At 40.0% G+C, this 23494-nt stretch overlaps 1 protein-coding gene across 1 annotated transcript in view; it reads right to left on the bottom strand.

Annotated features, from left to right (window-relative positions):
* Positions 1–23494, bottom strand: part of T265_03877 (hypothetical protein) — a gene marked incomplete at both ends in the record, with an annotated part of 86387 nt that overhangs the window by 25610 nt on the left and 37283 nt on the right. The window contains one exon of the mRNA XM_009168469.1: positions 3076–3238. The remainder of the gene's footprint in view (positions 1–3075; positions 3239–23494) is intronic.

The raw sequence follows: 23494 nt of genomic DNA, 5'->3' as shown, positions 1-23494 counted from the left end.
CGCAGGCCAATTGGGCGACTGTGTTCGTACCAACACTTTCATTGTCGTGAACTCGATGATGGGCTACAAAGCCAGCTTTCGATTTGCAGCACTTGCCACATTCCTCACACGTGAACCCAACGAGTCTCTCCTGTGTACTGGTTGGAACTGGTGCGGAGGCGCCAGATGATTCGTAGTATACATTGTCGAAAGTAACCAGCACATTGAAACCAAACGGGGTGGTTGGCCCTGTCTGAAGTTGCTGAACTCTTAGCTCACCCAGACAGACGTCCAGGCCGGTCGGTCGGCACCACGAGGAAGTGGTTCAGCTCGCAACGTGGGTCAAGTATAGCTTTTAGCGCTTCTTTCATGCCTCTTTGGTTCCACCACGAACAAAGTCGGGCGAAAGCACCCAGAAAACAAATATCCCAGGGAAGTTGTTACACTAAGACAACTCACGTACAAATTCCCACCACATTTTTATGTGCTAGCTTGGTAGACTGGCGATTAGTGAGAATAAGTCTTATCCACTTGTCGTAAATGCCCACAGCCCATACGTGTCCTTCCTACATGGTATATAATTAGTCTTATTTTGCGACAAACAATGAAGTGCCATGTGCTCGAAGGAACGAGTATGCTCTCCGTACTTGGAATCATCTATCGATTTTGTTCTTTCGAGTGTGGAAGAGTAACTAGGGTTAGTTGTCGCAATCGATCGGCAATCAAGAACGAGGAGCTGAAATAAAAGAACTCGTGTGACAGAGTGTTTGTTTCTCCCCAGAGATCATCTAAGTAACGAAAATGGAAAGCGTTAAAACACGGAAGCAAGTTGCATTTATCAACACGGTCAAATGAAAACGTAACGAAAAGCGTTTCTAATGCGTCTAGAACAGAGGTGTCACCATTTGAACTCGTTTCCCTCTAGACGTGCCTGCCAAACTCGTACTTAAAACCGGCTTGATTAAGTAAAAGTTGACTGTGTTCTTGCCTATAGAGGCAAGAACACTTCACGACCCACAACCCTCNCAGGAATCCAACAAAGCGGTAGAAACTGGGGTCAGTCGACCACATTTAATTAGGTCACTCAACCTAATATGGACAGGTAACTACTGGGATGTGACATGAATTCATTGGATACGCTATTGTCTTGTCGTGAAATCTAGCCATATAATGAGGAGAAACATGCACAGATAGGTTTATTTAGTTTATTCCAATAAGAGAAAAAGGGCCCCAGATTGTATGCGTCCCACGGAAGTGGCTAACACCGGGACATTCACATGATTACTTCTAGCCATTACGAATGCCTTTTATATGGGGTTTTCACGGTTGAAACAAGGAATACAATCTAGATAAGATTAATTAATATTGGGAGATATTGAGCGATGTAGATCAGTAGACGTAACTGAAGCTTGGGGTCATGTAGAGGGCTTCCAGGTTTTGTGCTTTTCTGTCAAGAAGCTGTACTAACGTATTCGCCTAGATCTTCTGCCAGTGGAAAGAGCAACATATAATCACACTTCAGGTTTAGTAACGACGCCAGCTAATCGATTCGAGAAAACAAATGTGTATCTCCAAGTTGAAACCAAGATACACTGGCTTGTGGATGAAGTTGATTTTTCGCAATTCGATTATGTTAATCCCGATCAGCTGGTTCTCAAAATGTGCTATTCTAGGACACGATTTGCGACCAAGAAAACAGTTGGTTTCTGGTTAACAATTAGGATAGCTGAGACCGATTTTTGACAACTTCATTACTGGCTATCTTTCTAAAGCCACCGCATATTGTTATACTGTGTTATTTGTGCTTTTGCATGAGTTTCACAAAAATTAGGCCTGGACTTCGCATGTGTGACTCAGACTGATTACACAAGCTGTAGTCTGCTCAGCTATTTACACATGTCGGTGAATGGGTCTAACTATGAATGAGTTTCACAAAAATTAGGCCTGGACTTCGCATGTGTGACTCAGACTGATTACACAAGCTGTAGTCTGCTCAGCTATTTACACATGTCAGTGAATGGGTCCTAACTATGAATCACCAGCCAACGTTTTTCCATATAATGTTAATAAATCAATCCTAACGTAAAGTGGGAGGCAGTCACCAGCACTATGTTCGCCTGAGAAGGTCGAATATAAGAGTATCCCTCAGCCACCTATATTTTAACATTGAGATGCGTGTAAACCCAGCGAGATAGATTTACAAATTTGAGAGCAAAAACCGCCTATTATTTAACATCTTTGAATGATTGTAGCATAAAGAACTCCACACGCAAATTGTTCTGTTTCACTTTGCGAACCGGATATGTTTCTGGAAATGCTACTTTTATTAGGGTAATAGAATACTCGGGTAATATTTATTCCACCCGCGAGACAATCTGCTGAGTCTCAGTCTAAAAAATTTGGTTGAAAGCGCTGAGTGGATCGAGGAATGAATAGGGGTAATCCAAATTTGATGGTTGCCACTGGATATACTTAAAACACAAGGTAATGAAATACTTGGCGATAGGCGAATGTGATAGTAGCAGGGTGAGCGCTCGTGCATTCAACTAACATCTGAATCAAACTGATGAGTTTCCTTGGATCCGTTTTACAATTTAGATGGTTCTACGCACTCTACAATGAAAAATCATACAGCATAGTGATGGATGATGATTTTTGTATTTTGCTACGTATCATAATACTTAGAATTGATGAAGAAACATTTGTGAGACCTGTGAATTACTTGTGTTGTCTAGCATATTGTGTTTGAATCACTTTGTTGACAGGCTTAATGAACAAATTTCAGTTCATAGCAATTACTGAGGTAGAGTTTAGCCGTATGCTTACACAGGAATTTGGAAAATCGTTTCATAAAAAATCATACCCTCAGTGAGATTTACAAGCTTGAAGCAGGTCGAACATGAAACTAGTGGAACTCTTGTTGTATTCATTATCGGACACATGAAAAGTGACGTAAGTGACAAACAAACGATGCACCATACACATTGGACGTTACTAAACCAAGATAACCCATCAGAACACCAAATACTGATCGCGTTAACTTCTCGGTTCGCGCAACCACCCCATTTGCATACGAAAATAGTTTGATGGACCTACCTTTTGAGCTTCGCGTTTGTCATTTCGCTGATTTTGCTGATAAATCCGTGCAAAGTGCGACACAATGACAGGGACGGGTAAGGCAATCACAAGCACGCCAGACAGTGAGCAGATGCCGCCAAATATTTTTCCAATAATTGTGATTGGAACGATGTCACCGTAGCTGAATCATGAGAAAAAGGGTTGAAAATAAATTAAACTAATGAAAATCACAATGCGTTTGACTCTGGTAGATTTCGTTCCTAAACATAATTCATTTAGCCAATACAATTGTGCGTGGAGATAAAACCCATGCTTGTGTCGTACGTTTTTGTCCGTAGTTTAATACTGAATCCTACCAGATTTCATTAGTCAAGACCGAGGTAATTTTATGGCCTTTTATGTTCCTTTATTGTAGGTTGGTTTGTTCTCAAATCATAAATATGAACGCGAACTAATTCAGGCCCTAAATCTGCCTAGTCACTCAGATTAACCTTCGGAAAAGAGGAGCCCACTAGCTCAAGTCGTCAAAAGTACCACCTCTCAGATAGCGAAAACAGATATTCTTGGGAGCTTGCTTATTTATCCGACCAGATAATGAGCTAGTAAGTTGCACGGTTTCTTGTGCGCTTTAATGGCACTTACGTGCCTATAATAGCTAACACTGGTCTGTTCATCCGCGACATGTACCTGGAATAAGAATTCGGCGAAGGGTCGCCGTGCGTTCTGACAATGAGTTTGTCAAGTTTACTCAGACTACCCGGTACAGAAGATAGTAAGGGCTACCGAGTAGGTGGCTGAATACGGTATTGGTGCAGTAAGTCCAGTCGCAAGGTAATATAAATGTACAGACATTATGAGATGTATACGATGTCCACAGTTTGAAAGCATCAATTATAATTAGTGGGACTTCAGTACAGTTGGGAAAAAATCTTTCAAAGATCGTCCAAGATCACCTCAGCATAGAGAAAATGGAAAACGCCTAAACTCCTAACGTAGTTCTCCGCGAGTTTACTAGAATGACTGGACGATTATGTGGACTACAATCATAGTGAGGGTGTAAATTTTTCTGGATAGTAGGTGCTCATTTGGCCTGCTATTATTAGCCTATCTTGTTGCTTGACTCTTGCATTCCAACTGCAACGTTGCAACTCGACAAGATTTTTTACCTAGACACATGGTCTGAATATGCATTTATGTCAAAAGCGGGAACGGCAAAGCACGCAATTTTCTTCCAGACATTTTTACAACGTTGAGTCCTCATTGAATCCAAAATGCAACTAATAACATTTTCAGAGTTAAATTTGAGAAAATAACGGGACCAAGGATTGCCACAAACCCAAACGTTTCCAGCTGCCGGAAAATGTTTGCGAATACTTCAAAATCAGACAAAACGAAATGGATGGAATTTGATAATGGCGCATTAATTTTAAGTAATTGTAATAAATTTCACTCCATAAATAAGGTTTCGGTAAACTGAGTAATTATAAGGGATCAACATTTCTGAAAAAGCCCGAAAAAACGGAAAATCAAAGGCAGTCCACCAATAAGCAGCAAAGTCATTCATCAGGTAAAGCGTTGTTATTTCTCCTTCTTGCTCCGACAAAACGTACGCCGGTGATATGCACTGGAAGCATGAGCTTAATTCATGGTTTCCCATCACCATTTCGATGAGGCAGCACGGAACTAATTGAATATTTTCCAAAGTAAATTGTGATTTACTGATCACAGTTCTGTTGAGACCAAACGTTACAACTACATCTGGGTGAAGCGCATTCGGCTACACGGCGGTTTCACAAGTCAACCATTTATATACCTTTGGTCCGGTCAGAAAAAATGAAAAATAGGGCCAATCTGTTCCATGGAGCCTTCATCAACCTAGAAGGCCTTAACAAATTGTTCAGTGAATTTTATGCCATAGTGTATGAAAATCACGTGGAATTACACAGGTGTTACAACTTCCAAGCTAAATGTGTTGCTGCAACAACTTGAATTGTTGAGGCTGCATTTTCATCAAGCACTGGCAATTAAAACGTGCCTGTGATGTAGGCGGCCTGGATTGAATCCAGACTCATCATACCAGAGCTGGTTGGTGTGATAACTTGTCTACCCTAAGATGCTTACTGGTTTTACAGTAGAGCGAACATGGTCAAACGCAGCCACAGAAAATAATGAGATCCATTGCACTGGGCTCCTTACAGTCACAGCACACCAATGTTTGACCTGACGCACACATGAAGCCAATTGCTGGAGACGTTAGCAAACTAGTATTGCAACGTCGCGTTACACTGACTCATCAGGTAATTGAAGTGAGATAAAATATCGTTAGCGGTCAAACGAAATGGAACTGTTCTGTGTTGCGATAGTTCGATGAAACATGTATGGGTTGTGGAGATAAAAAGTATGCAGTTATTGTTCACCGAAAAATACATAACTCATAGATCCTGAATTTCAATGGGCAAACCTTGACTATCCAGGAAAATTATAAGCGGTCATTACTTTGTGACAGCTTTATTTGCGTTTCAATTAGGGTGTCTTTATTCTGACTACTATCAGTAATTGTACTCTACTTTAAATAAGGTCCCCCACAAAGATCCTTTTGCTAAAAATGCGAATACACGATAACAGAAGCAAAGCCTTAGTCAAGGTGAATGAATTTCTACTACAAAGCAAAAAGTTCCCGTGTTGTGTCAGCTTCATTGTCAAACCGTTTTTGACATCACAGTTAACAGCAGTAAGTGCCGAGGAGGCTAGTACTATGTTGCATCTTTAAACTCATTTATTGCTTATCAGGTTGGATAAACCACCGAGGAAAGACACAATCCAAGTGGTAAGAAACTGCACGGAAATAATTAGTGTCCACCAAACACTTTTCTAGGTTCGCCTTTAACGCCGAAGTTCGCAGAGACTACGTTTTTAAGATAATATTATTTAGTGATTCGGCAAAATGCTCAAGCATATGGTACCTGATTTAATTCGGGAATCGGTGTAGTTGATGGAACAGCCCTAATGGAAAACTATTTGGTTGGATCAAAATAGGCTAAAATGGTTAAATTAAACCAACAGGTCCATTTCAGGGTAAACATTGAAATTATTTTAGATCCGAAGCCCTGTTTGAAAAAAAGCGACAAAAAATAAACTGTTTCCACATGTTTTATCGGATTTATACGATATATTCATATAACACGAACGCCTGTTGACCTTTTGTAAGGCGCATATTGCAAAAATTATATACAGGTATATAAGCTCCGAGCACACACCAATGATAAGCAATCGGTTAGCCTAATATAAATGTGAACTTTAAAAGACAATTTAGCAAGGAGTAGCATTTACTCATCTTGATTACAGTTAGTCGGCAACCAATCATTTAAGGAACAAGGGCCTGCCATCGAAATTAGCTGTGCCACATGGGTTACATTTTATTGCAAACCGCGTTTGGTTGAGGAGAGCACATTTTCCGAACGGCTTTACAACTCCTCGTACGTTTATCACTGACTTGAATAATTTGCACAACATTTAGGTGAAATCGTTAATCGTCATTCGGAGGAGATTCACACCGAGTATTCTTGGTCGGATGGCGGGAGACCTATCTCTTGACTAAGGAGAAAAATTCATCAAGAGGAAATCCTAAATGTCAGTTAGTTTCAGTGGTTTCCAAGAGACCTGAGAGAATGATGTATGCAGCGTTTGTCCTAACCAAGATTTTTTTCCAGTTTGCGACGGTTCGGCAGGACATTTGTCAGGTCTCGTAGACAGTATACACTAATTAATCGGGTATTTCGTTGCAGATCTAGGCCTGATTTTTCGAAACTGAATTTAGAGAGTCCTACTTAAACGCTTAGGAAATAATTCTCACCGTAACGAAATCTTACGCTTCTAAAAACCGCGCAGATAACCAGCGATATCTCGTGACAAAATGCTGCTTACAAAAGGCTACAGCTGATTTTACTGTGTATAATGATGGGGGAGTTGTTCTGGACGGCTCAACAGGTTTGCACAATTTGTTTGGAATTTTTGCTTGCCCTGTTTCTGTGCAGAGACGTTTAGTCACCCCTAAATAAATATGCCTTATTTGTAGCCTTTAAAACCACACCATATGTTCAACCATTTATTTCAACCGTTATTTCAAGTTTGTCTGATTAATTATTTTGAGGTCCACTTTTCTTATTAATGTACTAGTGACAATCCCCAGTGCATTTCTAGGCAAGTGATAGCATCACACAAACAGCACGCTTTGTCGAGAACCATAATGTCTGCACAGTGTGAAATATTCATGGAAAAGCCTATTGGGACAATAGCTCTGGTTTGCTTCGGCATCATTACTGCAACGTAGCAATAAAACTAATGTAGCGTTATTATCCAATAGGGTTCTTAGGCTAAAAGCTTGTCAAACAAGTGAACAGTACTTATTGAAATAAAACATATCCGGTTCCGTAGGCTAAAAAAAACTAGGTCAAATGAGGTGCCCAGTGAGAACTGCTTAGCTATTGACACATTAAAGGTGATGAGCGTCACTAACAGCCATGTACAGTGGAATTTGATGGACAATAAAACTTGATGGTGGAAGTCGTTTTCAGAAACACTTGAGATATCTATGAGGTACTGCCATGCCGTTTAAGCCTTTTCACCGCCAGGGTAGCTCATCACTGTGCTACACGCACTATCAAGTGCTAACACACTCTTTCATGCATACTCCAAGGTTGGGTTTCATTGGTTAGTCGATCCGGGTATTGGGGCTTTGTACTTGGGCTACGCTTAAGACAAACTTTTCCGACCAAAATATGACTGAAGGATCCCACAGATGGCAGTTCTTTCTGCCTTTACGGATGGAAGACAAACATTACCTAAAAGATGATATCTACTTCAGAGTGATATGAAAAATTCAAAATAAGTTACTCGGTTTTAACTCGGAAACAAAACATGTGTGATCACGTGAGGCGGTATCCATGTCCTTCGTTCACCCAGAAGGATTTCAGAGTCCCCTACAAGTCACTGCCTAGTGGTGACATTGTCTCTGTGAATTTATGAGAGCATCAGAATATACGTACGTGACCTGAGATTCTAGACAAGTGACAAACTCCAAACGACTTTTCAAGCTGTCTAGAACCAAAGAAGAGTATTAATCATGAAACAGGAATTAAAATTGGTGAATCCCCCTTGTCCTTCCAGACGCACAATTTAGGTGACTGGTCAGAACTGCGTGATTTGCGCAACCACCTGTGCAGACTACCAAGTTAAGCTGTAATCTCATCGAAGCACAAATGCATGATATCAGCTGATTTTCACAAACTTAAACATCACAACTGTGTGTACATTCGACGTTGATAATGATAAACTTGAAGTCGACCCTAACTGGTATTGTCTGAAATTTTTACCAATCCAGACATATCCCATGGGAAGTGTACATTACATAGAAACGGAGACTAGGAAACGATAAACTTTAGCAGAGAAGAAAAACTTGTTAGCTATTGCCCAAACTATTCCATCCGTGCGTAAAACAACCATACAAAGTGGCATACGTTGGCTTAATAATCTCTTGTATTCTTTCTAAAATGTTAACTTACTCGTGCCTTCTGTGATACCAATTTATAGGTTCTTATGTGAATATTCTTCTTGCATTTAAATGCGCTCCCTTGGCTCGAGGGATGGTCATTTCGACTTTACTGCCTCGTACAGTGCAACCCACACAAACTCTGTCTTTTGTACCTTCACATATCTAATAGCCGCGTTAGTACGCATAAGTTCCAGTCATCACCTATATTTGAAAAGGCTGCACATGAGTTTGGTCTATTGTTGATTCTCATGGTTTACCACTGGGTAGTTCTTAATTGCAATTAAAAATAATAAGCGTTTGTCTTAAAAGTCAAACCAGCGTCATATCCAAAGTATCACATAAATGGAATCGCATCAATGTTCTTAGTAAATGTTCCAAAGCCAATTGCATACCTTGGTATAATGGGGAATTTAGCTACTCAGACCATCAGCTAATGACTCATTTTCTAAAATTTCGCACGCAAGACCTGATGATGAACAATAACTACTCCGTGAATGTCGTTCGCCTTGTGATAAATGAATCTACATTGTCGTTGGCTTGTTCGCTGAGCTGGGCAATTTGGTTGAAAAAGAGCAGTTTACAAGTGCTACAGAATCGCCACTACTAAAAATCTGTTCCGTTACTTCATTTACCGTGAGAGCATGAACGTCACCAGAGACACACAAGGTTTTGTGCAACTTTTGATTACTCTATGGTCTAAGGTGTCGGTAGCTCAGGTGGCGTAGATGGTCGTTGGCTTGTTCGCTGAGCTGGGCAATTTGGTTGCAAACGTTTCATCACCAATCGAGGTGACATCATCAGTGCGTAGTTGTGCGTAGCGGTGGGTTAGTGGTTGTGGCACAACCACTAACCCACCGCTACGCACAACTACGCACTGATGATGTCACCTCGATTGGTGATGAAACGTTTGCAACCAAATTGCCCAGCTCAGCGAACAAGCCAACGACCATCTACGCCACCTGAGCTACCGACATTCTACTCTATAGGAAATCTACATTGTATCAAGGTCATCAACGGATTGAGGAAGCATGCCCGGTTTGTGGTCTTAGGTTTCTAAAAGAGTTGACTAAATCGAATTTTCCAAAATACTCAGGTCTAGTCAGACCTTGAGAAAAGTAGTATGCCAGTCTCGTGTACCACTGCTTGGTATCTAAGTAAATTTTGCAATGGAATTCTAAAAGAACTATCATCTCATGATAAGTTTGCGTGCAAAAAGCTTAACAGCATGAACTGGTCCTACACAATAAGCATATGACGTTCTAGAATTTCGAAATACTTGGGGAAGTGTTGGAGCATTATCCAACAACCCCCTGGGGCAGAATGTTAATTCAGGGGTAAAATACTCATTCGGAATCAATTACTCCAAAAGTTCTGCAGTAATTCTACACCTGGCACCAATTTGGCTGTGGATCGTTTTATACACTTAACTGACTGGTCCCTGCTTAAAGTTGTTTTATTGAAAGCTTATTATACACGGACTATTCGCTAAATTACAGCCTACTTAATTGGACTAGTTGCATTCCGTAAACTTAAATGAAATAACAACTGAGCATAGATATTAATATATTTCGGTTGATTTGGTCCAAAGTTACTGCTGGTTAGCGACGGCCACAGTTCCGGAGAAATTTAGTTGAATGTGCGCAATGCATGAGAGAACTTCAAACGTTAGTTTAGAAATCATACAAACAACAGACCTACACAGAATGCATTAAAGTCAGTGTTTTAAGACGACAGGAAATTGCGAACACTATCACTTGTATCAGCTCTTCCTTGTAAGGATCTTGAATGGACGTCGGACAAAACTACATTAAGACAGCAAAAGTCAAATTCGGATAAAAAGACGCTTCCGTTGACTTTGGAAATGCTTTGACCAATTTTCAGCAGTGAAAAAATTGACGGCGGCACTCAAATGACTTTACAAAACATGGAAAACCGATGGGTTTTTTAAAACGAATACCACGTTTGCACCCTAACTTGGTGTTTGCAATTCAAATTTACCGAAACTTAAAACTAGGGCAGTGTCAAACTACTCGGTAAAAATGAAGTGAACGGCCTGGTAAGCACAACTAACGGCATCTCCGTCTATACTATGCGAATAGATTTTACGCTTAAATAATCTCATAGGTGATCAGTTACTAAAAAGTTTCCAGCGTTCCTAAGCTTTGGGATAACCCTATACAACAAACCCATGAGGAACACACAAAAGACCGGATATATATTTATAGGATCGCTGAAATTTGTTTGCAAACATTCTGCCGTTCGGGTTAGATTTTTTACGTGCATATTCAACGACGTATAAGAAATGAACGTTATTCATGATGTACGTCGGGCTTTCTAATCGTTTGAAAACATACGTCCACATTAGAATATATTTACTTCACGCAGCTTAACCAAAATTACAACCGACGTAGCAATACAAAGTTGATTTACAGTAAGTTACTCGTTGAAAGCCCAAAACTAGTGCTGATCGATATGTCCCACAGTAGATAAATCAGCCTAGCGGTAGATACTGAAACTGCTATCTAAGTTATAACGAAACAACAAGCGGACGTATGTAACACAGTATTTTGTAGCGGTTAAAAAAAACCAGTTCACACTTGAAGTAGGCAGCTGTCTTCTTCAACAAAACCATTGTAATTACCCCACAAGAAGCTACACTTAGTGGACGCAAATAATTGTTCCAAGTGGGGACGATATCCTGCAAATGTATATCCTGTTTTTAAAAATTAGTTCTCCTCTTGACTAATTCTCTCATTTTTTGTCATGAGGATGTAACTAAAATCGCTAAATTGTAGAGTTTCGTAGTGTCATATTACATAAGACGTTTTTGAGGAGTTTTCTCAACGGAGGCAAGCAAGGCACAAATGTTATTTCCCCGTTTTGTGGAAGGTGGACTGTTCTTGAAAGGGCATAAAACTTACATTAAATCGTGCTCAGGAGAAAGCCCTGCGGCTGAATTTTGCATCGCTTCTTCATTCTTAAAAGAAAGTCTGAGAATAAGTTGATAGGAGGCAGATGCGTGGTGTCACAAAAATTAACTAACCTGATCTACTCTACCAGCTGAAAAATGTTACGAGAGAAGCGTATTTCTTAGCCGCTGAAAAGACCATTCACTGTAACCAGCCAAGGTGGTTTTTTCCGCAGGATGCACTCCATCAAAAGGATTATGATTATGATTCGTCAGTGAACAAACGGTGACCATTTTTGGTGAGGACAAGTCTGTTAGCCATATGCACGTATAACCGAGTTCCGTACTTATAATTGGGGGCTAATAACGAAAAATAAGACAAACAGAGCATTTGGCCCTCGGTTTTGGGATGAGTACACTGTGTTTCGCCGTCGGCGTTTCAGGTAAAGTTAGACGAAAATGTAAATTGCACGAAGTATTGGTGTCCACAACCATGCTTCTTTAAGAAACCTAATAATCGTCCTGTCTCATGTCTGCCCTAGAACGCGCTTCCTAGAAGTACCAGGAGTGACTTATAGGCTGTTGGCTGGGAAATACACTTGTAAGGCCAGGAAACTAGTACAACACGGAGTAGTGAAAAAATAAACGATGGAAATGATTCGAAAAAAAAGAAAACCACATCCGCTTAGAGAATTCTATCCACTGGATGAAAATATGTCTGGCTTGATCAACAAATCAGTTCATTTCAGGTGTAAATTTAGGTTTAAATTCTTTAAATGGCTAACTTAAAAATATTGCCGGGAAGTATCCACTGCTTAAAATGCCTCAAATGCACTATCTGCATCTCACTTGGCCAAAAAAGTGGTCAAACCGATTAAGACTAAATTCATGCGTAAATTCAACCATAGAACAATTTATCACAACAGCTTTCTTCCCAACGTTACCTAATAGTTCAACGTACTTCTCAATCCGCCATGGCTTTATGGACGCACGAGGGCATGATGGTCCAAGTGGTTAGAGGGCAAATTAACTGACCGGAAGGTCCGTGGTTCAAACCCCACCACTGCCTCTCGAGTTCCCCTGCCTAGGTTTGGGCAACCTGGCGGTATCCCAGCCCTCGTGAAGCCTTCGGGTGGCACGACAGTTAGGCACCGAAGGAGTGCTACAGCTGAACAATTTTTCGCACACGCTTAACAATATTACGTCGCAGGATGCAGACATTGACCGCACCAATATTTCGGTGAAAAGAATTAGGAATGGAAAATATAAATAAAAATAGAATACCAATTTTCGAGGACGGGGTTTGTTGTGTGTTTTCACAATTATGATTATTTCGTCCATGAAAAATTTATACACTTGTAGAATGCGAGATAACAGTTGATCCACTGGCTACCTTGGAATCTTCACTCTTAGGCTTGACAGTTCTTTGCGATTTTGAGCGCAGGAATCTTTGCCTGACGCTCTAAACAAAAAACAGGTTATTATTGCTTTGTTATTGTAGCAAGCCACCAGTTACACTGATGTCCATCAAATCCCCGGATAGAGTTCAAATTTGAAAATCTTTTAAGGCGGATTTTGCTTTCATCTCCATCTTATCAGGACTGAAAAAGTAATGACATAGTCGAGACCTATGATTACTGTATGAATTCTGGGCGGTAGAATGAAAACTGATGACCTACCAGCTACAGCCACTGAGTCATCTGTTTTTTCTAACAGTAAACAACGCTTACAGACAGGAAGCATTCTTTTTTCGATCATGACCAATCCTTGTTGCCGGGAGAAACTAAAATACTCCGTCCACTAAAAGAAAACCGAGAGCCGACAGTGATTTCCCGAAGCTTCAATCTGGAAATACAGTTGGCGAGTGAACCTATCACTCTTTAAATAACTCAAGCCACATCAGACGAAACGTGGAGAGAATAAGTACAGCAGCCGATATGAAAGCTCCAGCGGAGCGTTCAAAATCAGGTGGTACACTTGGCAATCCATATCTTAACTTACTTTATTTACTCAGCATCCGGTATTCTACTTAATCCATCTCAACATTTGTGAACAATTTTGGGCCATACAGCTTTCATCGCCACCTTGAGAGCAAATTTACAGGCTGATTGTGTACAGTATAAGTGGAACCTTCTGCGCGCAGCTGAATATTATTATCATCCAGGGAAATGATCAAAGGGTCCAAAAAGCTTTTGGATGTATTTCGGACCTCTGTGGTAAAAATCTCGCAAATTTTCAACTCATTCAGATACTGAATGCAAATTGGTGGACACTGCAAATCATATTTCTGAATAATGGCGCCGCGTTGTATCGGATTTACCAATGGTATGTATATTCTGTTATGTGGCTGGATTTCAAGGTGAAATTTGGGCTTTCCTCATACTGCCTTAGAATTATTTGAATCCAGGCTATTTTCTGCATTTATGAATATTCAAAAAGGTTGCCTAATTGCTCTCATTCCCAATTCCGTCTGTTTTGTAACTCCACTTAAATCCAGGTGCTCAGTGGAGACACAAGAGTGTACACGGCACTGACTATTGTGCCTGGTGTGACAAAAACATATACACACACGCGGGCTGGACAGACTTTACTGAAATATATATCCATTTATGGCAGCCACTGTAGCCGATATGACATGCCTTCCTGGTTGGAAACGAACGTAGCCAACCGGATGTTCAGTGTCTGGCTATAGCAAAACTGTTGCCTGTTACAGAGCCGTAAAGCGTGAATAATGCTGGTAGGCTAAAAACTGGTCAGTTTTCTATTTTATACCAAAACGACTATCCTTTCCCAGCCACCATTTCACGCCGTAATTCACACATAATAGTGATGGTGACATCTTCTGATGGAAAATGACGCTTGGCAGAAAAATGAACATCGAGTGAAATGGTTTCAGAATCACACTTTCACGTCAGAGAGATATTTTTCCGTTTAAACCCGTTACTTCTGTTGTCACACAGTGCAGATTATGCATTCTAGAATTTGTTCAGTCATGTAAGAGACGTATTGGACATATCTAACTTACCAAGAAAACAACGCACCCATATTCTTTGCTAGTGGCATATCTCTGCCCATAATCGGAAAAATGAGTGCGAAAAACTTACAAAACCAATCTAACGAGCCATGTTTGTGCTCAATATCAACAACAGTTACAGAAACTTATCGAAAACTGAATAGGTTTTCTGCAAACAATTTTGGCGTTGTAACGTTCTTTTATGTTAGGTAGTTTGTACAGGAAGGATGTGTATGCATGAGTAATTTTGAAATGTTACTGTTCATTAAAAAATGGTTTTTGATTGCCCAGTAAATGGGCATTTCCGTTTTTCATATGAGAAATAAATCATCTCTGAAAAGCCCAATTCGCATTTTACCTCCTGTATAAGTACCCACCAATACAAGTTGTTCCATATAGGCTTCCTTCACCAGACGTATCTAAAAATTCCCCGAGGGAATGTTTAAAAATCCATGCATGAAGATGGCTTGTGTTTTTTGCCTCAAAATAAAATTTGTTGACCAAAATCCGATTTTGCCCTAGGCGAATCTCAAGTATATTTCTGCTCCCCAAATATCAAAAAAAACAATTCGACATGAAAGTCCCATTCAACGTCAGCAGCATAGCTACTAACCAGTGCACAGTTATGTGGGCGCAACTTCTTCACAGGTGAAAAAAGTTAATTTCCGATTTCGTCGTTTGAAGTGGGACTTTGCGAACAAAAACTTTTTCAGTTGAAAATCGTTCTGGTCCTAGATATGTTCGGAAAGTTTCGTCAAAGCTACTTTATTTACTATACACTACGGCACGGTTGTTAATCTGAACTTCCCAGGATATCGCTACACCTAAGCAACTCATGATGTAATTTCCCACCACATCAGTAATACATCAGTAGTATAATGTACCGGGAGAAGGAAATGCGTTTTTTGGACAAGCACTTCTGAGTAGATTAAGGAATAAAATAAACTAACGCAAATTGGTTACCTCTCTAAACGGACGTACGGCGTGGAACTACACTGAAATTAGTTTGCAAGCAAATCTAAATACGTACACGGTTTTTCACTAACACCTTATAAGACGGAAACAAAAGGGCCATGCTTTATTGTTAGGCGTCATGCGTAAGGAAAATTAAGAGTAACACGTTGTAGCCGCTTAAAATTTTGTGTATGTAAACCTCAAATAAAAATACTATGCACTGACGCCCGTTTGAACAAGATCCGTAGCTTGTGTTATAGATGTACCTTTGTTTCCAGGTAATATCTTGAACTGAATGGCTTGTATTAGCACAGAGGTTACACAGTTTACTAAACTAGTTTTTCCCGCTGTGTTTACTAAGTGAGGCGAGGGTACTCCGTACACACTATATTTGCCTCAAATGCACAGTTTCAAGACACCTCATCCAAGTAGGATAGTCGCGGTTAAATCTCACCACATCTAAAGCTAATTATCTGATGTTTGGCATCGTCTATAGACCTGCTAGTTGCCAAAAGACCTCAGCATTCATATGACTAGGTATGGAAGATTTATTGATCCGCTGGGAGAATAAGGATAGAAGCTTCCATTGTGGCGCACCTGAAACAAAGGCCCGTCGTGGTTTTTAAAGTTGCTTTACAATTCTGTTAAAAACCACCGACATAGAAATCACCATTTGTGTGGAACATTTGACATGATACATCCGACAATCGAAGCCTTTTGGTGAAGTCGTTAGTCTGAAATCGAGGACTGATCTGCAGGATTATTGAGATATTTCAGGGGTAGGGATGCCCGTTAATGTTGGCAGCAGCATGTCCTTAAAGTACATTGTCTGTTTGATTCGCTCAACTCTAACACACAGTAACATTCACTAACGCAATGGGGTTTGGTATGAGACTAATTGACCCGCGTCTTTTAGTGGGGTTGTTCTGCGGTGGCTTTTAGGCCGCTCACGTTTTATCAACAGACTTCTTGATGATTTTACCTGTAACCTCAAGCCACAGCGTCCACTCGACTTCTTGAAAGCTAGATAGCGCGAATCAATGATTCACTTGCTTGCGCGATACCTACGTGACACAGGTAGATGGAGTAAGTCTTTATCACAAAAAGGACGAAGCGGAACCGCATTTCGAAGAAGAAACTATATTTAGCGGAGAAAATTTTAAACCAAGGAAGATAATAATCACATACATCGACATGCCAGACATTCCCCTTGCATGGTAATTTTTTTCAAATAAGAGTTTATAGCACTGACTCTATTTTTCTAGGTCTCGTCAGACAAAGTACGAGAGATAATTGATCTATATTACTGGTCTGTTTGATGATTTGCATACGAATATAAACCGTAATAAATGGTGTGCGATTGTTATCAATAAGACTCTCTGCTATGAGGCTATTCAACACCAAAGTCCCGAAAGGTTCAGTTTAGTTGAGATATTTCCTGGAGAATTTCGACGAATTCCGAAATCACCTGTCATCATCACACAGGTTAGTTCCATTTTTGCTAAAGGACCTTAATAACTGATCAAAAGAGCAAGATGTATTTCCCTCTCAGCAGTTCGTTTTAATGCTTGTTCCAAACCTTTGGCCTTGCAAACCAAGCAGCATCTCACCCCCGGTCAAAATTCAAGTAAAGCATGTCTTTACACCGAAAAATCCATAAAACATGTAAACACGCACAGGGTCTTTGGAAGATACGTTTTCAACTAGTTCATTCTTGAGGGTGTGTTGCCGGTACAACACAAAAGATTTATCCTTCTACTTAAAAGGGGATAATTTGAGTGATTTAGCGAAACGTATGTGGACACACTTTCGCGTTCTTAATCGATCGTCAGTTCAGCTGTTTGCTTACAACGATCGGGAGTAAGTTTTCCAAGGTAATTCCTTACGTGTATGTTATCAAAAGGTAGGAGGCAGGCCATTAGGAAAAACCACCGCGGTGGAGGAGAAGATATAAGAGAGCCATACCGCTGATGTGTTGAACATTTAGCGGCTTGACATGATAAATCACCAAGCGCTATCTTACCGTTGTTTATGGTTTGCGTTTGTAGGTCAGTGCTCAGCGTACTGGGAAGTTGATAGCCAAGGTCAAAATGAGTAAACAAGTAGCACTGATTCTAATAAAACCAACCAGGACGAAAAATATATTTGTAGTTGTTTTACATTGCTTGTATATACTTGTGAGGATCTAGATTGATATAGATTGAGCGGCACTATATAAAAAATAGAATGCCCTTGAAAGCAGTGGGGCGTTATTCCCACGAATTAGATCTAACTATTTTTATGACGAAGGTTAGAAAGTTTGCGCTCCCTTGTCCCACAGAATAATAACTTTGTTTCTGGAAAGGTACATAGACACGTCCCTTGATAACTTGTGTCCACACAAGCCACACTAAAAGTATGATGTAGAAAGAGTTGACAGGCTGTTCGGACCACAGTAAATAAAATCAGTTTACCTACATATTCACTTTTTCCCACGTTTTGGGGTTTTGATGTAAATGCTGTATGCATAAGTCAAGAATTACTATCTTCACTGTCTCAGGCAGTGAGTGGTTAGTGCATTTGAAACATCCGTACATGAAGGAAGGTTGTATTATCCTAAAAAACAATAGAAAAGAGCAGAAAGTCCAAAGGTTATTGGAAAACTTCAGGTTAATAATGTCCTTAGATAAAACAAATATACAGAAACGAATGTATCTTTACAGTGCGGTGTAAAAAACTTCATCATTACTACTATTTTTGTCAGAATAAATCAGGCTCTAAGAGACAAACACTTAGTCCAACATTTCAGACTGAAACTCAAAACCATGCTTCCTTCTAGGAACGGCTTAAAGCCACATCCCGTGTATGGAGAACAATGTCGACCTGTGCCAGGAAGACAGATAATTCTTCTAGTGTCAAATTGGACAGCAACAGCAGTTTGTGTTTTGGGTTACCATGACGACTCCTGTCAAAGTATTATTTGAAACAACGAATAGTGTCTCACTCCGATCACGGAAAGTGAGCAAATCAGCAGATGAACAATAAGCATTAAAATAATAAAACCAATTTGCCATTCCAGAGAAATTAATTTACCATTAAAGTTTTCAGACACAGTACAATCACATTATCTTTGATCCCTGTTCCAATATTTTGTGACCTAAAAACAGCAACCGTCGACATATTGAAAGCGCCGTAAATCCCAGCATCCAGAAAACTGTCCAACATTTTCAAAGAAAAAGGCCAGTTCGTGCGTCAATTTTGTCTGTACTAACATTTGGTTGGGCAGTGCTTGCTGTAACTTTGACAAACAACACAACATTTGCAATGCACCCGCAATCATTGTACTGCGGTTAGTTCCATCGGCAGTTGCCGCAAGTACGCCTCACCATCCCTTGAAACAAATTTCCACTTTATGATGTCTGTTTTTGGCGCATTTTCACACCCAATATAATGTCATGAATAAAACTGCCCAAAGTAGCGTGGAACAACGAGTATTTCTTCAAGCGCGTCAGAAAGCGTGAAACATAGGATACTGGGAATGATTATTAGATTTTAGGGTTTTACCTTCTCGCATAAGCATGTGTAAATAACCGGCCTCTTTTAGGAATCAAAAGCACTTTTGATGTCGATATAGATATCATTTTCAGGTCAGCGGCATGCATGTACTAGACAGTTAGTAAACTTTTGACTTCACATTCCGTCTTGCTAAATTAGATCAATTTCTTTCCTCAATGCGGGCAAGTATGATGGTAGTCAGCGTACCCTGTTCAGTCTTTTAGGACTAACGCATCAGAGCTTTGAGTGGTTGGTTCCAATACCTTTTGAGGAGATCATCACATTAGGCCCTCTCATTCCTCTGAATAATACATCCGACTGTACGCAAAGTGAGCCTTTTTTGGGCACTGCTTTAGCAAGCGTTTCTAGTCCCAAATATCCATAATTCCTCAATTCCTACTCCAAAACGTTAGTTTACAGTTAATATCCTGATTTTTAAACTATATTTCCGGATAGGACGCAGAGAACTCGCTGGCATGTCTGAATAAATGTCTCCTTAAGCAGTATGAATGTTAGTTCTTGACGTATCATGATTTTTGGAAACTACCTAAAATTAATTCTTCGGAGTGCAGATATAGCGGATTAGTTCACTTGCGTTTCCGAGTGCGTATATTCCTGTGCTCTTTTGCAAATTTTGATCCTCTGAGACGGAGGCAAACAGTGGTCTGCTCCGGAGGGATTGCGCTCTTCTATTTTAATAGACGATATAAATTGCTGAACTTCAACATCCACTCCTACAGTACACATAAAATCCAATCCCGAAGCTGACACACCAATTGCCCCAACAGACAGTGCCCCTGTGGCTTAGTTTCAGATTGAATTTGCAAAGCAGCAACAGACATAACAGAAAAGTGCACAGAAAAAGAACACTGTATGACATCAACATCTGAATCAACGTAAGCGTTGCGAAATTTGTCAGAGCAGCGTCAAACTCAAGCGTTTGTAAAAGAAAACAACTACGGTCTTATATACATCGACCTAAAAGGAAATTCAGGTCCTTTTTCACAAACAATAAGGTTAAGACCAGTGCTAATATGTTATCGTGGCGGTATGCGTCCGGTGATCTACTGGTAAGAGGGAAATGCCTTCGCTGCGGAGTTATTTAATGGAGAACGCTAAATGAACGGGTACAGACTATTGGACAGGAAAGCAAAACTCTCATATGCATCCTGTTTAACAAAAACTGATTATTCATCTCTTTAAACGTGTCTTTCAGAATTTTCCTGGATATTCGTTGACGGTTGCTCAAATGCAAACGAATGCGACTCCATAAATTCCGTAATAGATCTAACTTTTCAAGCGACGTGAGGCAAATTTATGAGAAAACATACTACTCGCATGCGCCCGTCAATAGTGTCCACCGCCACACTGGTATATAGCAGTGACAAAAGGACCATTCTGGAGATTTATGGAAAATGCATGGTGAAACATTTGCAAGCAGTTTTGAAAAAAATCGTTCCAAACTGTCATTGTGTAACAAGCGCTTAGGAGCGCCGCCACGGACCACTTTCAAACTGTTGCTTGAGTTTAAAGAGCTTCTTGCATCGGTGCTTCGTCAGATTCCAATTCCGATCGAGTGTTAAAAAATTGCCAAATTGAATTTTTCCAGTCGGTTTTCTGAATAGTTTAGTTCGTGGTACTATCGTTCAGACCTTTCAACTTCTCAGTTTTCGTTTTTTCAAACCAAAGTTAATACAAATCAACATGAAATGATCACGAAATCCTCGCCTGCCACAAACCAGCAAGACTTTATGGAAGAAAAACGCAGACTTTTGTCCGTAGAGAGGGCAAAAATAAAAAAATGGTTTATTTGGTTGGTATTAGCTTTTTGAGTCATATCTTCACCAAACTGATCTTTGCCAACCATTATGTTTTCGTTTTAATCCTCAATCAACGTTTGCTGTCTCAACATCAAAAATACTGTGGAAAATGATAAGTCAGTTGTAGATTTTTTTGTTGTATTTTCATGATGGATAAGTAATCATTTCATTGGAAATTCGGTAACTCTCCATAGCAGAGAAGGTTATGCAGTTTTACATGTTGACAATCTCAGCCTTCGCTTTGAATACTATGGCAAGTAGTGTTCAAGTTCGTCACGTCTAAAACAAAAATCCCTTAAATATGCGTTCATTTGAAATGTCTTCGGATGGGACGTGATTTATGGTTAGTACCAGCTCAGTGTCTCTTGAATTTAATCGATCAGATGGCATGTGCCTCACTTCTTCGTCAGGAGACGTCACTTTGCTATATCTATTTGAAGGTGTCTGTATTTATCAGGCGCAATTAAAACAGGGGTTTTGAGAGAAAAGGCTACTCCAAACCAATAAGTTTGTCACACGGTAGACTTCGACTGTTTGGTTGCTTGTTTTGACCACCACTCTTTGGGTTATTTACAAGGCAAGTTATTAAGATAATGAGTCGTAAATGATCCAGCTGAATCTCCTAAATATGATATAGCAAAGTACCGCTTTGTGATATTTGTTGGATATTTTTTAACCTATCTGCAATTTGCCTGAAAAAATATCCGTCTACAGAGACAGATAACGTTGGTTTGCTGAATAAGAATTAATTTAATTTACTTAAACTGATCAAAGATTCTTTTCATAAGGATAGTTTTCGCTATCGGTATTTTCTTAAGCAAGTAGTAAATTGAAAGTGGGCCCATGAATGTTTCATCACCTCTTGAAATTACCCGGCGTGAAAACGTCCAAAGGATAAAACCGAAGGAAATATGGCTTACAAATAGCCAGAGTTCTGGTTAGATGAGCCACGTGGCCAGTGTATTTCTGCTTGTATGTACAATGAAAATTGACTTTCATGATTATCATGTTCCGTTTACTATTCGCGGAACAAGCACAAGGGAGGGTGATACGCCTGATGGTTATTCTCTAAAATTTACTGCATCCTGATCTGAACAACTCACTCGACTATTTGTGAGAATCTCACGGCGGTAAACAGGATTCACAGACTACTTACGAGCAACGTATTTACAGTTTTTCACGCAAGCTTTCACAAGGGGGGCAGGCATATTTTATGTCTAGAAAGTTCTCTGGCCCGGGGATCATTTACTATATTTTGTGGAAGTTGTTCACTGAAGGATTCGGTTATTACAGTTGCAACAATCAAATTACTAGAACCGCAAGCTTTTTGGGAACGGAATAACATTATCCTCTGTGTTATGCCACAATATTATGTCACTTCTACGAAATTCATGTTATAGTTTACCAGCAGCGACCATCATAATGAGACAGGTTAGCATCCATGTTTGGTGAGGCGACCAGAAAATACTTTACAAATTCTTATTTGGATAAGCAACATCTTGAATAGCACAGCCACAGCAACTTTCGCAAATTACCATAAAAACTGGGAACTCTGGAAGTAGGATAGTTTTGACGATGAACACTGCCAACGAGATGCTTCAGCAACCTAAATTTAAGTGATAGTTGGCTCAAGCCTTCTTGATTGATGCAGCCTAACTTCTTCCACACTGCCGGGGGCTTGTAACACTTGTGACACAGTCCATTATACACTTACGGAACAGAAAGCATTGGCAACATAAATAAACAGCATGACCACAGTAGCATTGGTCATAACTTAAAGCAAACAGATTATTTTCTCCTTTAACCAAGTGAGGATCCTTTGATGAAAGCGATCACTTTTGTCAACTGATAGAATGGTGGTGTTATGGGAAACTGAGCACCGACTTTCTATAATTGACCAAGATCCGACGTCAAAATTCTGGACAAGAATGTTGTCTCAAAAGCGTAGAGGCTGGGTGATTTGTTAAATTTCCGTACGTAGCCCGCATCACATCTACTTTCTCTGGAAAGTCTGTACGAAAATATAAATTTATGAAAGCCTTTACCTGAAATCTAACGGGCGAGAAAGCTAACATGCGTACAGTCTTGTCTGATAAATCGAAATCCACCTAAAGTCATTGGAATTCTGAACCACCAGTAATCATCTCAACCGGTAAAAAATCAATCCCCCTAAGCCCAGCTGACACAAGTTACATCATTATTTATAACTGAAAAGAAATAACTCCAAACATCAGGAAGACCAGTGCGTCTTGAGAACTTCTTTGTTTCCCTTGCTATGTAATAAGTGGGGTGTATTTCACCTGAACAAGAAATTCCCTATTTTTCCCAGCAGTAAACTTCAGCTGTTTGCTTTTTGTTCACCGATTTTATAGTGTCCATCTGTTTTATTGTCGTTGTTCTAGGCTATTTTGCTGCCAGAGATTTTAACTGTGAAAAATTAATGAACATTTTTTCCAAAAGCTTATGATGAATAAACGGAATTTTTCTAATATTCAGGTGACTCCGTTATGGCTTCCCTAGTAAATTTGGTGTTATGCTAACCGACCTAGTGGAGTATTTCGTTCCATGGTATCACTGTTTGATTGATACGCAGACGCAAGGGTTTACCTAATTGCTCAAGTTTTGTGCACGTGCTTTCCTTACGTTCGGATTTGAGG

The sequence above is a fragment of the Opisthorchis viverrini genome, assembly GCF_000715545.1.
Source record: "Opisthorchis viverrini unplaced genomic scaffold opera_v5_59, whole genome shotgun sequence".
NCBI lineage: Eukaryota > Metazoa > Platyhelminthes > Trematoda > Opisthorchiida > Opisthorchiidae > Opisthorchis > Opisthorchis viverrini.
Note: the sequence above shows the minus strand (reverse complement) of the source record. Positions and strands in the feature narration are given on the sequence as shown.